We start from the raw sequence: 14,985 nt of genomic DNA, 5'->3' as shown, positions 1-14,985 counted from the left end.
ACTATTAGGTATTTAACCAGAAAAACAAGACAAAACAAAACAAAATCATGTATTCAAAACAGTACAGGCTGGAGAGTTCATTGCAGAGGACCCAGGTTTAATTCCCAGTATTCACATGGCAGCTCACATCTGCCTATAACTCCAATTCTAGGGGATTCAGTGCCCTCCAAAGACACAGACCAATATTCACGCAAAAGACTAATACACATAAGATGACAAAAAAAATTTTTAAGCGCATATTGTCTTAAATGGGAAACATGTTATTGGTAAGAAACTGAATATGCAGGGCTGGAGAGATAGCTCAGAGGTTAAGAGCACTGGCTGCTCTTCCAGAGGTCCTGAGTTCAATTCCCAGCAACCACATGGTGGCTCACAACCATCTATAGTGAGATCTGGTGTCTTCCTCTGGCGGGCAGCCACACATGCAGGCAGAACACTGTACAAACAAATTTATTTTTAAACTGAATAAATGAGTATGTACAAGATGCACTATTCAGCAATACAGAGTGATCTAACACAGTGAGGTGGTCATACCTGTAATCCCAGCACTGAGGAGGCAGAGGCCAGCCTGGTCTACAAAGAGAGTCCAGGACAGCCAAGGCTACACAGAGAAACCCTGTCTCAAAATCCGAAACAAACAAAAATAAACAGCTGGGCGGTGGTGGCACACACCTTTAATCCCAGCACTTCGGAGGAAGAGGTAGGGTGGTCTAATGTGAGTTCGAGGCCAACCTGGTCTACAGAGTGAGTTCCAGGACAGCCAAAAACAAAACACAAAACAAAATAAAAAAACAATCTAACACATAATATGGAGAATCTTTTTTGGTTTGTTTTGGTTTTTTGAGACAAGGTTTCTCTTTGGTTTTTTGTTTGGTTTGTTTTGGTTTGGTTTTGGTTTTTTGAGACAGGGTTTCTCTCCTTGGCCATCTTGGACTCCCTTTGTGTAGACCAGGCTGGCCTCGAACTCACAGCGATCCGCCTGCCTCTGCCTCCCGAGTGCTGGGATTATAGGCGTGGGCCACCACGCCCGGCAAAGGTTTCTCTTTATATCCCTGGCTGTCTTGGACTCCCTTCGTGTAGACCAGGCTGGCCTCGAACTCACAGAGATCCACCTGCCTCTGCCTCCTGAGTGCTGGGATTAAAGGTGTGTGCCACCACGCCAGGCTTTCTATTTCTTTCTTTAAAATTTGTTTAAGCAAAACCACGCATGGTGGGGCTTGCCTTTAACCCCAGCACTCAGGAGGCAGAGGCAAGCAGATCTTTGTGAGTTCGAGGCCAGCCTGGTCTACAAATTGAATCCAGGACAGTCAAGTCTACACAGAGAAACCCTGTCTTGAAAAACACAAAAACAAAAACTTTCTTTTTTGCTTTAAGCATTATTAAATTTTATCAGATGCCTTTTCTGGTTCTATTAGAAGTATCATAGAGTCTCTGCATGTGAAGGATTAACAGACAGTATATCATAAGCTAAAATAAGATCACAGACTTTTGTACATCAAACTCTTGACCTATTTTTAAAAGGTTAGGCTGCAGGCTATACTCTAGTTACTGTCCAGCCCGCTGCCTGCCTATTTGTGGGCAAGTATAAACTATCCTGTTGAAAGGGGAGGGGCAAGATGGCTCAGGAGGTCAGAGTGCTGGCTGTTGACACTGATGGCCTGGGTTCCATCTTCAGGGCCTACATGGTAAGAAAGAACCAGCGTCTGCAAGTTGCTCTCTCTACACACCATGGTACATGCTTCTAATAATTTAAATGTTGTTTTTTTTTTTTTAAATAAATGTTAACGAGCCGGGCATGGTGGCACACACCTTTAATCCCAGCACTCCGGAGGCAGAGGCAGACGGATCGCTGTGAGTTCGAGGCCAGCCTGGTCTACAAAGTGAGTCCAGGATGGCCAAGGCTACACAGAGAGACCCTGTCTCGAAAAACCAAAATAAATAAATAAATAAATAAATGTTATTTTTAAAAGAGGAAAAGAGAAAGGTTTAGGAAGGGGAGAGGAAGGAGAGAAAGAGATGTGTGTTGTAAAGCTTAAAAGTGCTCATTTCCTCTCTCATTCTACAGTAATGCTGTAAAATTGAACTGTCTATGATGATAGGAATGTATATTGAACATAGTGTAGTCAGTGATGGTTATTGGACACTTAGATGTGACTAGTGTAAACGGATTTTTATTTTCTAAGTTTTTTATTTTTTATTTATTTATTTTTTTAAAAGATTTATTAAGTATACAGTGCTCTGCCTACATGTACACCTGCATTCCAGAAGAGGACATTAGATCACATTATAGATGGTTATGATCCACCATATGGTTGCTGGGAATTGAACTCAGGACCTCTGGAAGAACAGTCAGTGCTCTTAAGCATAAGTCATCTCTCCAGCCCTGGGTTTTTACTTTAAATAGATTTAAATTTAAATAACCCAATATGTTCTACAAGGAACTGTATAGAACTAGAAATCACATATATATGAGCCATATCTTGTACTTTTATAATTTTATGCTTTGCTTTTTATATACTTATAAACTTGAGAGCACATACTAGTCTTCATATTTTCCCATAAATCTGAGGCTTCATGTGATATAATTTCTCAAGTCTGAATGGCAGGGATTGAATCACAATAGGCAAGTGCTCTATCACTAGGTTATATATCCCACTCTCCACTGTCATTTCTCTGGAAGCAATTCTCTGACTGTTTTGTTTTGTTTTCGAGACGGGGTTTCTCTGTGTAGCTGGCTGTCCTGGACTCACTTTGTAGACCAGTCTGGCCTCGAACTCACAGAGATGTGCCTGCCTGTGCCTCCCAAGTGCTGGGATTAAAGGCATGCGCCACCACCGCCGCCCAGCCGATTCTCTGACTTTTCATTGGTTGAAGAATGCTTTTTGTTTGTGATATCTTTGTATATACTTGTTAAATTCTAGTTGGAACAGAGTCTCAGGTAGCCCTGGTTGGCCTCGGACTTGCTGTGTAGCTAGCTGAGGAAGACCTTGCCCTTCTGGTCCTCCTGCCCCACCTCCCAAATTATTAAGGCATGGGTACAGAATTCTAATTCCATGGTGACCTTTTATTTATTTATTTATTTATTTATGTATTTTTAAGATTTATTTATTATTTATGCAGTATTCTCAGCAGGCCAGAAGAGGGCACCAGATCTCACCACAGATGTTTGTGAGCCACCATGTGGTTGCTGGGAATTGAACTCAGGACCTCTGAAAGAACAACCAGTGCTCTTAACCTCTGAGCCATCTCTCCAGCCCTTATTCTTTCAGGACTTTATTATTTCGTTTTTCGAGATAAGGTTTACCTGTGTAACTGTCCTGGAACTTGCTTTGTAGACCAGGCTAGCCTCCATCACACAGCAATCCTCCTGCCTCTGCCTCCTGAGTGCTGGGATTGGAGACGTGCACCACCGCTGCCCAGATTCTTTTAGGACTTTAAATAAGTTACTTAATTATACTCTGCTCTTGGGTGTTCTGATTTCAAGGTTTGTTTTGGCTTGTGTGTGTGTGTGTGTGTGTGTAGCCCTGGCTGTCCTCAGGCTGACCTTACCTGCCTCTCTCTCCTGAGTGCTGGAAGTAAAGGTATGTGCCACGACCACCACCAGGCTCATTTAAAGTTTTTATTGCCTGTAATGCCCCTCTTCCCATGGCTACATTGTTGGTTTATGTTTTTTAGGAAGTTGCCTGTGATGTGTCCCGCTGGGTAAGTTTACTTAAAAAAAAATTTTTTTTGCTTTAAAATTATGAGTATTTGTGTGTGCTTGCATGTGGGTATGTGCACATGAGTGCAGGTGCTAGAAGCTGCCTGAGGCATCAGATTCTTAGAGCTGTAGTTACAGGTGGTTGTAAACTGCCTGACATGGGTGCTGTACACCAAACTGGGGTCCTCTGCAAGAGTAGAAACTACTAACTGTTGAGCCTTCTCTTTAGCCCATGTTTTGTTTGTATGGAGATTACTGAACTTTTCAGATCAGTGTTGATGTCTTTCATTAAGCTTGGCTAACTCACATATTTATTATGTTCACAGTCTGTCTCCTGGGATTACACTGTATGTAGAAGGCTCTGCTTTTCTCTTCTGGATTCAGATGACTCCCTTCTCCTATCTCTTTTTTTGTTTTTGTTTTTGTTTTTATTGTTGTGTTTTTTGTTTTGTTTTTGTTTTATTTTGTTTTGTTTTTTTTGCATCAGAGTTTCTCTTTGTACCCTTGGCTGTCCTGGAACTCTCTCTGTAGACCAGGCCCAGGCTGGCCTCAAACACAGAGATCCTCCTGCCTCTGCCTCCAGAATGCTGGGATTAAAGTTGTGCACTACCATGCCTGCCTGCCTCTTGTTTTCATTTAACTGGTTTTTAAGTTCTCTGGTTTTCTCTTGGCTAATTTTTTGTAAACTTTTTACAAATTTATTTTTATTTTATGTACATTGGTGTTTTGCCTGCATGTATATTTGTGTGAGGGTGTCAGATCCCCTGCAACAGGAGGTAAGAACAGTTCTGAGCTGCCACGTGGGTGCTGGGAATTGAACCCAGGTCCTCTAGGAAAAGTAGTCAGTGCTCTTAACCACTGAGCCATCTTTTCAGTGCCCTCTTGGCTAATTTATTAAAATTATCTGCCGGGCATGGTGGCGCACGCCTTTAATCCCAGCACTCGGGAGGCAGGCGGATTGCTGTGAGTTCGAGGCCAGCCTGGTCTACAAAGTGAGTCAGAGAAACCCTGTCTCGAAAAGCCAAAAAATAAATAAATAAATAAATAAAATAAAATAATCTGATGAGCGTTTCATTTCTCATAGTTTATTTTGCGTTTAGCCTTCCACTATGCTTGTGCTGCGTCTCTCTTCTTTTGAAACTTATTTTTAGGTTTATATATTTCTTGATGTGGGTATCTTGCTTCCATTTATATCCTTGCCTTCATGTGCCTGGTGCTTGTGGTGGTCAGAGAGGATCCCTTGGAACTGGAGTTTTGAACAGGGCAATCCACCATGTGGTTCTGGGAACTCACCCTAAGGTCCTGTGCAGCAACAAGCACTCTCAATCAACAAGCCATATCTCCAGTGTCTTTTTGTTTTTAAGTGATTTGCTGTTTCAATTTTATGTGATTGTATATCAAGGACTGTTTATATGTGCACCACAGAAGCCAGAAAGGGATACTATGTAACTACAGTTACAGCAGTAGAGAGCTGCCTGATGTGGGTGCTGGCAACTGATCTCCAGTCCTCTGCAAGAGCCACAAGTTCTCTTAAACTGGAGAACTACCTCTCCAGGTACAGCAATTAAGCATACCATATTTTCTCCATTCCCCCCGACAACCCTCCTCCTGTTTTTTCCTTTTTTTTTTCTATCTTCAGGATATTTTTACAAGCTGCATTTTACAAGAAATTTTTATCTTTTACACTAGTAGCATCTTACCTTGATTCGTTTAAAGTGTTTGGGTGATGGATATTTGGTTGTGTTTCTCGTAAGTGATTTATCTACGCTTTGCCTATATTCCCTACTGATTACTTGATCACTCCTATTTGTACTATCAAGAAATAGGAAATATAGCCGGGCGTGGTGGCGCACGCCTTTAATCCCAGCACTCGGGAGGCAGAGGCAGGCGGATCGATGTGAGTTCGAGGCCAGCCTGGTCTACAAAGTGAGTCCAGGATGGCCAAGGCTACACAGAGAAACCCTGTCTCGAAAAACCAAAAAACAAAAAACAAAAAAAAAAAAAAAAAGAAAAAGAAATAGGAAATATAGCCGGGCGTGGTGGTGCACGCCTTTAATCCCAGCACTCGGGAGGCAGAGGCAGGTGGTTTTACTGTGAGTTCGAGGCCAGCCTGGTCTACAAAGTGAGTCCAGGACAGCCAAGGCTACACAGAGAAACCCTGTCTCAGAAAAAAAAAAAAAAAAAAAGAACAGGAAATATTTCATGCTGAATTTAGAAAAATATGAATGCTTCGTGTTCTTTTAAAGTGGGCACTTCCTACACTGCTGACTGCAGTTTTGGAGTTAATGGTCCTGGGAGGGATGGATCTTTTTTTGTTTGTTTGCTTGCTTGTTTTTTGAGGCAGGGTTTCTCATGTAGTCCTAGCTGTCCTCCAATTTACTCTGTAGACCAGGCTGGCCCTGAACTCTCAGAAATTCACCTGCCTGTCTGAGGAGTGCTGGGATTAAAGGTGTGCACCATTATCTCCCAGCTGGGCAGGATATTTCTAAAGAGGCCTAAGGTGCCAGAGTTGCCCAGCAGGTGGCATCAGAACATAGCCGGCTGAGGACATTAACAAAGTCCAGAAATTAAAATACTAAAAATGGAAAAATGTCCTCTGAGCTCTACTTGTGTGCCATGGTATAAGCAACCCTCACAATAAATGTAAATTTAACCATATAATAAAGGCTTCTACATATCAAAAATATTATTTGTCCTCACATGGCCCCTTTTGGAGAGTTTGTTTGTTTGTTTGTTTGGGGTTGTTTATTTGTTTATTTTTGTTTCTTTTGGTTTTTGTTTGTTTGTTTTTTGGACAGGGTTTCTCTGTGTAGCCTTGCCTTACTCAACTTGATTTGTAGACCAGCCTGGCCTCTGCCTCCCGCTCCCCAAGCTGGGGTCACAGGTACGCACCACCTTGTCCTGCTTTGAGGAGGTTTTATATACCGGGAAACAGGATCATGAACTTTCTAGCATCATCCTTAAAGCTCTCCATCTTAGTTACTGGCTGAACAGTTCACCAAATTTGTTTTTTTGTTGCAGGATATGTGATCCCATTGTGAACCCAGAGACTGTGAACTGTAAAAACCTGTTTCTTGAGTCCTAACACACACCTGTAATCCAAGACCTTTTTTCTACACCAGATTTAATAAAGTTAACCCTAGGTCAAGAGCAGGAAGCCAGCTGACAGGGATTAAAGAGTTGGCAGGTTAATTTTAATGTAAAAAAAATCAGTAGAGAGATTCATTTTAATGTTAAAAAAGATAGGAGGGACTGTGAGTTGAATGGTATTTAAAACAACATGGATAAGAAGATGGAGGCTGTTAGGCGTTTTGAGCTTTGAATTAGCAAAGCTTTGGCCTTGGGTATCTTGGCCTTTTCCCCCTGGGCTGTCAGATGTGCTAGTGAGCTTTTGGAACCTTTCCTCTGGGATGTGAGCTGGGTAGGAAGGTCAGCTGGGAGCTTTTTCTGCCTCTCTGAGCTAGCAGGTTTTCATCCAGCATCTGGCTTCTGAGTTCTCTTTGATTTTATCCTCTTTGATAAAAGCAAATGAGTGGGATTTTTATCCTTTTAAAATACAATAGTTTGGCCAGGTGTAGGGGTGCATGCCTTTAATCCTAGCGCTTGGGAGGCAGAGGCAGGCAGATCATTGTGAGTTCGAGGTCAGCCTGGTCTACAAAGTGAGTCCAGGACAGCCAAGGCTACACAGAGAAACCCTGTCTCGAAAAACCAAAACCAAAAAAACAAAAACAAAAAAAACTCAATAGTTTGGGCTGAAGAGATGACTCAGAGGTTAAGAGCACTGGCTGCTCTTCCAAAGGTCCTGAGTTCAATTCCCAGCAACCACATGGTGGCTCACAACCATCTATGATTAGATCTTCTGGTCTGCATGTGTACATGCAGGTAAAACAAACACTGTATATATAATAAGTAAATAAAAATTTTAAATGCAATTGTTTGTTCTTGTTTTTTTGAAACAGGGTTTCTCTGTGTAGTCTTGGCTGTCCTGGATTCCTTTTGTAGACCAGGCTGGCCTGGAACTGACAGAGATCCACCTGCCTCTGCTTTTTGTTTGTTTTAACTTACTATTTTATTTTATGTGCATTGGTGTGAGAGTGTCAGATGCCTAAGAACTGGAGTTATAGACAGTTGTGAACTGCCATGTGGGTGCTGGGAATTGAACGCAGGTCCTTTGGAAGAGCAGACAGTGTTCTTAACCACTGAGTCACCTCTCCAGGCCCCAAAACAACAGTTTTTAAGTTAGGAACCTGGCAGCATTTATTTGACCTGAGTCTCCCTTTCCTCATTGGAGAAATTTCAACTTCTGTGATCACAGATGTACTCTACCTCCTGTACTTCTCCTCTCTCCCTGCCTCTCAGAGATGAAGGTCTTGCTCTATCAGCCAGATTGGCCCATTTTGTGTCATCCTCCTGCCTCCTGAATGCGGGGATTACACACATGCGTCACTGTGACCAGCCCATTTGTTCTGGAGATAAGGTCTCCATGTAGCTGAGCCTAGCTTGGAACTCACATGTAGCTCACGGTAGACTCACATTCATGGAAGTCTTGTCGTCAGCCTCCTGAGTGCTAGGATTGTAGGTACGAGCCACTATGCTAGGCCTCCATTTCTTCCTCTTGTATCTCTGTCTGTCTGTCTTCCTGTCTATCTAGAGACAGGGTTTCATGTAGTAAAGCAAGCTGATCTGGAATTCACGGTGTTATACAGTTGTTTATGAATTTCTGATCAGTCTGCAACCTCCCCCGTGCTAGAATCATAGGGTGTCATCCTCCGCCCTGATGCCCACGCTGTCTGGTATCTTCTTGATGTCTTTGGCGCTAGGATAGGTGTTGCTCCCGAGGGTGGCCAGCAGGTTCGGGGCGATGTAAGGCACGCAAGCAGCAGACAGGTCTCATGCGTGCGACCTCGGCGTTTTCGGGCAGCGAAAGGCTAATATGAACTTATAATTTATTTGATTACTAATGTTCGATATTTAGGTTGTTTTTCAGGCTTTGGTTTATTGCAAACAATGACACATTGGATACTTTTGTATGTAAAGCTATGTCTCATATCTACATGTATAGAATAAACTCCTATAATTGAAACAATTGGGTTAAAGGCTATGTGTATTTTAAATTTTGTAGTTGTTGCTAAGCTTGGCCAATTCGTTTCCACAGATGATGAAAGGATTTTCTTTCTTTCTTTCTTTTTCTTCTTCTTTTTTCCTTCGAGACAGGGTCTCTCTGTGTAGCCTTGGCTGTCCTGGACTCACTTTGTAGACCAGGCTGGCCTCGAACTAACAGAGATTCACCTGCCTCTGCCTCCCAAGTGCTGGGATAAAAGGCGTAAGCCATCCCGCCTGGCAAAAGGGCATATTTTTCTCACAAATATGTCTGTGAAACATTTGATTGTCAATGTAAGAGGCAGACCAAATCTCATGAAAACATTGGTTTGTATTATTTCTTTTCCTGGCAGTTTTATTTTCGTATGTTTAGGAGCTACCTGTATTTATTGAGTGAATTGTTTCTTCATACACTTGGCTTCTTTATCTAATATCTGACGTGCTGCACTCTAAAGTCGTCCAGCTCGGTGCAGAGATACCTAACTTCCCTCTGAGCCTTCCCTCACCCATTCCTTCCTAGCCACGCCATCTGTGGCCTAGACTCCTGGAACTTTCCGACTTCACCGCCACTGCCTTCCACTCGGAAACCTAATTCCTTCCCGGCTGAGGTTCCTCCTTGTTGGGGTCCCTGGGCATGACTTCCGGTTCAGGCGGTCGTCCGGGAAACAGTTGGCTTCCGGTCGCGCAGCGGTGGGAGGAGCCAAGATGGCTGAGGAGCCTCTTAGGATGGTAAGCACGGATTCTCGGAGGTGTCGTGGCCGCCTCAGGGCGGCGGGGCCGGGCGGGGGGTCTCTCCAGAGAGGCGGCGGCGCGGCTGGGCTCCGCTCCCCGCCTGGCTGGGCGTCTGCGAACCTGCTCGGTGCTCAGTGTGTTTTGGGACTGCTTCTCTTCCTGGGCAGAAAGAAGAGAGCGTTGTTTGGATGTTCTGTAGGACTTTTTTGGGGGGCGGGGAGGAGAGGGGGGACAGGGAGGGCACTGCACCTTCGCCAGTCAGTTTTTGATAACTCATGGATTAGAAATAGGACGAAGCCTGGACGCTTTCAGCGGCCCTGCCCTCTTCTCTCTGCAATGCGCCCATGTTTGCCCAGTTGCGATTAGATTTTTGGATTAGTGCTGTTTGACAATCCGGCTGGTTTAAATTCAGCGTTAGTTAATTCTTCAGAACAAGCTACGTGAATTCAGGCTGACCTGGTGGTACTTGACTTTTTGTGTCACTGCCCGTCTCTCATGTCCTTGCTTGTTTGGGACTGTCTTGTATGTACGCATTATTTGCTATGTAGTTTAGGCTGACTTCCGACTTGCCTCAGTCCTCCAGCCTTAATCTTCCAAGTGTTGGGATTACAGGAAGTGTGTCATCACGCTCAGATAAATTTTTAATTGGCTTATATTAATTGTGCGTTTAAGAGGTACAGTGTGGTGATACTTTGGTTCAAGTGTACTGTGCATAATGGTCAAACCAGGGCAATTAGTATTTTCATTTTAGCATTTATTCTTTGAGGTTTGAACCTTTAAGCTCTTCGCCCTAGTTCTTTTTTTTTTTTCTTTAATGTTTGTTAATGTTATGATTTTTTTTTTTTAATGCTTTTTTGAGACAGGGTTTCTCTCTGTGTAGCCTTGGCTGTCCTGGACTCACTTTGTAGACCAGGCTGGCCTCGAACTCACAGCGATCCGCCTGCCTCTGCCTCCCGAGTGCTGGGATTAAAGGCGTGCGCCACCACGCCCGGCTTAATGTTATGATCTTTATTATTTTATCTTTATATCCTCAAATGTTACCAGAGTCCCTGGTTTGTGACAAACATTTGGTGAGGTCAGATTAGTGAAAGAAATGTCCATTTGCTTCTCCGAGTCACATTTCCTTGCCACAGTCTGCTGCTGGCTCAACGGGAGGATTTAAATACAGCCTTGCCTAAAGCGTGATGTCAGGTAGGCTTGGCGCAAAGCGGACTCCAGGTGAGAGGTGTGCTTTGCAAGGAGGACAGTGCTTTTAACTGCTGAGCCATCATCTCTCCAGCCCCTGTGTCTTTTCCTTGCATGGGCAAGTTCTTTGGGGGAAGACAGCTGAGCCTTCGTTGCGGGTCTTAAGGGCCACAGTCAGGGCGTGGTGGCACATGCCTTTAGTCTCAGTACTTGGAAGGCAGAGGCAGGTGGATCTCTCGAGTTCAAGGCTAATCTAGTCTACAAAACAAGTTTCAGGACAGGCAGAGAAACTCTGTCTGGGAGGATGCGCGGGGGGCGGGGTGGGGGGCAAGAAAAGAAAAGAAAAAGAAAGTCTATAAGCTGAATTCTGAATTGTTGTTCTTATTACTGACCTTATGTGTGGTGCTGGTATGTACAATACCCTTGCATGTCACCCCAGCTCTTTAGAATCTCCTGTGCTAGAGCTGCATCTCAGGAGGAATTACTTCCTGCTCTTGCAATACTCTTTTGTTATTGATATTGTTTCATTTCTATTTATTTATTTATTTATTTTTACAAAAGATTACATGTATGGATGTTTTATCTTAATACATGTAAGTGTACCATTTGCATGCCTAATGCCCACAGAGGGCAGGAGAGGGCAGTGGATCCCCTGGAACTGCAACTAGACTGCTGTGAGCCAGCACATGGGTGCTGGGGATTGAACCTGGGTCCTCTATAAAAATAGGAGGTGCTCTTAGCTGCTGAGCCCTCTTCAGCTCCTGTTGTTTTGTTTTTTTTGAAACAGGCTTTGCCTTGGTATGCCTGGTTAGCCTCAGACTGGAGATGATCTTACTCAGCCTCCCAGGGCAACCATCACTATGTTTGGCTTGGTACTTTTCGTTGTGATGTATCTATCTGAGTGTGGATACAGCCTGAGCTGTCTACCTTCATTTTATCAGAGATCATGGCTGGTGATATGGCTTAGCAGATAAAAGGCCTTGCTACCAAGCTTGACAAGAGTTAGGTCCTTGTAACCCATATCTGTATGCATACACATGCCACACGCAGATACGCACATACACACACGGCAAAGAAAAAAATCAAACATTTTCTGGTTTGACTGCTGAGAAGTAGAGCATTTAATATACTTTGAGTTATTTAGCAATTTAGTGTATTAATGTGAGTGTATGTTATACATTGCAGCTCAGGTACAATATAAATGCACACGTAATGTGCGTTATACACTATGAGCAAGTTGTCATATTCAGACTGTCCCTTTGTTGAATGAATTGAGAACATTGCCCTGACCAGCGGGGTTCGACTAAAGCTCGAGAGGAAGGAATCACCTGAAGGACAAAACACAAGACACAAAGAAGGAGAGCAAGTCAGAAATATTGATCAAGGTCTCATTTTATTAGTCAGGCACCAGTGTTTATAAGGTAGAAGGCAGGGAAGCATATTGCTACAACCCAGCTGCAGACTATCCCAAAACACAGGGAATTCCAGGCAGGGTCATGATGTCCTACCACACAGAATATCTTGCTCCATCTTTATCTATCTTTAGTCTAACTGCTAAACCATAACAGGGTTGCTTCATCTCTATGTTTAGTCTAACTGCCGACTCACAATAGGGTCAGCTAGTTTCTGGTGAAAGGCAAGCTCTGGGAAAAACAGAGACTTAAAGGTGCAGACTTGGACAAGATGGCTGAACATTGGCCATATGGCCTACTGTCCCCAACATCCCCTCCCTTTCTTTATTAAAAGAGGAGGTAGATGGATCCATCATATATGGGTGAGCATTGGTCCCTGGAGGGAGCGGGCATTAACCAGAGGGGGGAAGCGTTGACCTAATCCTCCTAGGGCCAGATTGGCCTGCCAAGATGTCTTTTTGAGGAGGAGAGGGAGGTCCTGATCTGCTGTCTGTGGTCATCCCCAACATACAGTGAACAAGACAGTTTTCGACATCAACCTCTATGTAATCAGGTTTACTTCTCAGGGGACTCAGAGTTGGATGATCGGGTCCTCCCCCTGCGGTACCGTGTCCCACACCCCTTGAAGGTGCCTATGCTTTACGGCAGACAATATCTGAGTATATGATATTCTCACCGTGCAAGGATGGGGGAAATGGAAGCACATTAGTGTTCAAGCTCATCATGGCCTTGGTCTGCCAAATCAAGTCTATGATAATGCACCTGTCTCGCTCGAGCATCTAGCTGTTGTTTTACAAAGGTAGTGAGGCATCTAAAAGCCCAGGGGCCAAAAGAGATGAGGAGAAATCCTATCGGGGGCCCAGAATGGAGGGCAACAAGGTAGTAAGCCAAGGGGAGGTGGAGAACTAGTTATGGAACCAACCCTGTTCCTGATCTTGTCTTTTTCTCTTTTCTAAGCCTTCTCTAACCTTGGCCATGCTATCCTTAGCCACCCCAGAGTGGTCCATATAAAAGCAACATTCTTTGAGGGCAGCACAGAGTCCGCCTTGTTGGAGGAAAAGCAGGTCTAGATCTTAGCAGCTTGTAATTTACAGGTGATCTCTGGATGGAGTCTGTTAGTCAGGTAAAAATCTGTTGAAACAAATACAGACTGGGGACAGAAGTTAAAATTGTGTCCATAAGGCAGCTAGAGTAGGCTTATGTCTTTGAAACCCAGTAAAAGCATAAACTTTCTTTTTTTTGTCCAGAAGGCTTGATATACAGATTTGACAGACGCATTTTTAATAAACAGCCAGTACTTTACCAGTTTATTATAACCACTGATCTTATTTTAAATCTGTAACTTGCACTTACCAACATTTAAACACTTTCTTAGACCCTCAAATATTAAACATTTTTTCAGACCTTTAAACATAGGAAGCCACTGCTAGGATATGGGAATCTCTGCCTTAAGTAGCTTAAATATAATTACTGCCATACTCAGCAGATCTCTGGTAAGCTTGAGGACCAGCGTATCTGTGCTCAATCCTCGTCTGTCTTCAGTTGTTTGCTTTAACTAATATTTTATAATCATAAAACAGAACGTTATACTCTGTAGTCTGTAGGTAAGTGCTAGAGGACCACATCTGTTTAATTTTAGTGTATCTGAACTGCTTGTTTCTAGCTATATATTGGCTGATTATCTTTAGAAAACACCTGTGATTAACTGAGCTAGTACCTAACAAAACCATAAGCTTTAATTATTTTAAACAGTTGGTGATAGCAGCTCTTAACTTTACATACCAGTTGTAGTTAAAGTACCAGTATGGCTTAAGAATGTTTATTATTATGTCTATAATTATTACTATTGTATTTTTTAACCCACTAGCAATCAATCAAGACATAGACACCTGTTATTTTTTTTTAATAGGCTTAGTTAACCAGGGGCACAGCAGATATTAATTAATTAAACTATTTATTTTTTATAGTGGGGCAGGTGTGGGATCCTGCCCCAATCCCATGTCATCTGTTTCTAATGATTTTTATTAAGTTACCTTTTATCTATAATCTTAAATATTGTTAATGTTTTTTATCTGAGCCACTCTTGTATATAACTCACAGCTCTTTGCCCAGAGTTTGGCAATGATTTCCAGTATTTGTCCCAACTCTCCACTGGGTGGAGTCTCTCAGCGAGCATCTATGTTGGGCTAATATCTACTTATAAGTGAATATATACCATTGTTTGCCAGAACATATATTTTTCTGTATTCTCAAATGTACCCATTCTTTTTTACTGGGACAGCTTTGCCCTTAATGTAGGGAAACAGTAACTCAGCAGTTCTTGTTATGTAAATGTGCTTTCAGTTAGCAATATCTGGGGCTGCTTTAACACAGATGACCTCTTTCATTTCAGAAAACTCAGGTTCCTGCATCTGTTGAATCTCAAAAGCCCAGGCCAAGAAAAGGTCTGTATGTGATTTTATTATATATGTGTACGTACGTGTTTCCTTGTCTCATACATCACATCCAGAGCTTTGCAAAGCATGTTAGGAAAGCAGTAATGGGCTAACTTTTTTTATTTTTTTGGTTTTTCAAGACAGGGTTTCTCTGTGTAGCCAGGACTATCCAGACTGGCTTTGTAGACCAGGCTGGCCTCGAACTCACAGAGATCCAGCTGCCTCTTCCTCCCTGAGTGCTGAGATTACAGGCAGGCGTGTGCCACCATGCTTGGCTCTGTCTAACTCTTATATAATACTGTTGTTGTTAATTTAAAGGTAGAGTGTAATAAGGTTTATTACTATCCCTATAATTATTACAGCAGTATTTTTTTTTTTTTCAGCAGTATTTTCTTTATCTTTTTTCTTTTTTGGTTTTTCG

This window comes from Acomys russatus, chromosome 14 (assembly GCF_903995435.1).
Source record: "Acomys russatus chromosome 14, mAcoRus1.1, whole genome shotgun sequence".
Classification (NCBI taxonomy): domain Eukaryota; kingdom Metazoa; phylum Chordata; class Mammalia; order Rodentia; family Muridae; genus Acomys; species Acomys russatus.
This window is presented reverse-complemented; position numbering follows the sequence as displayed.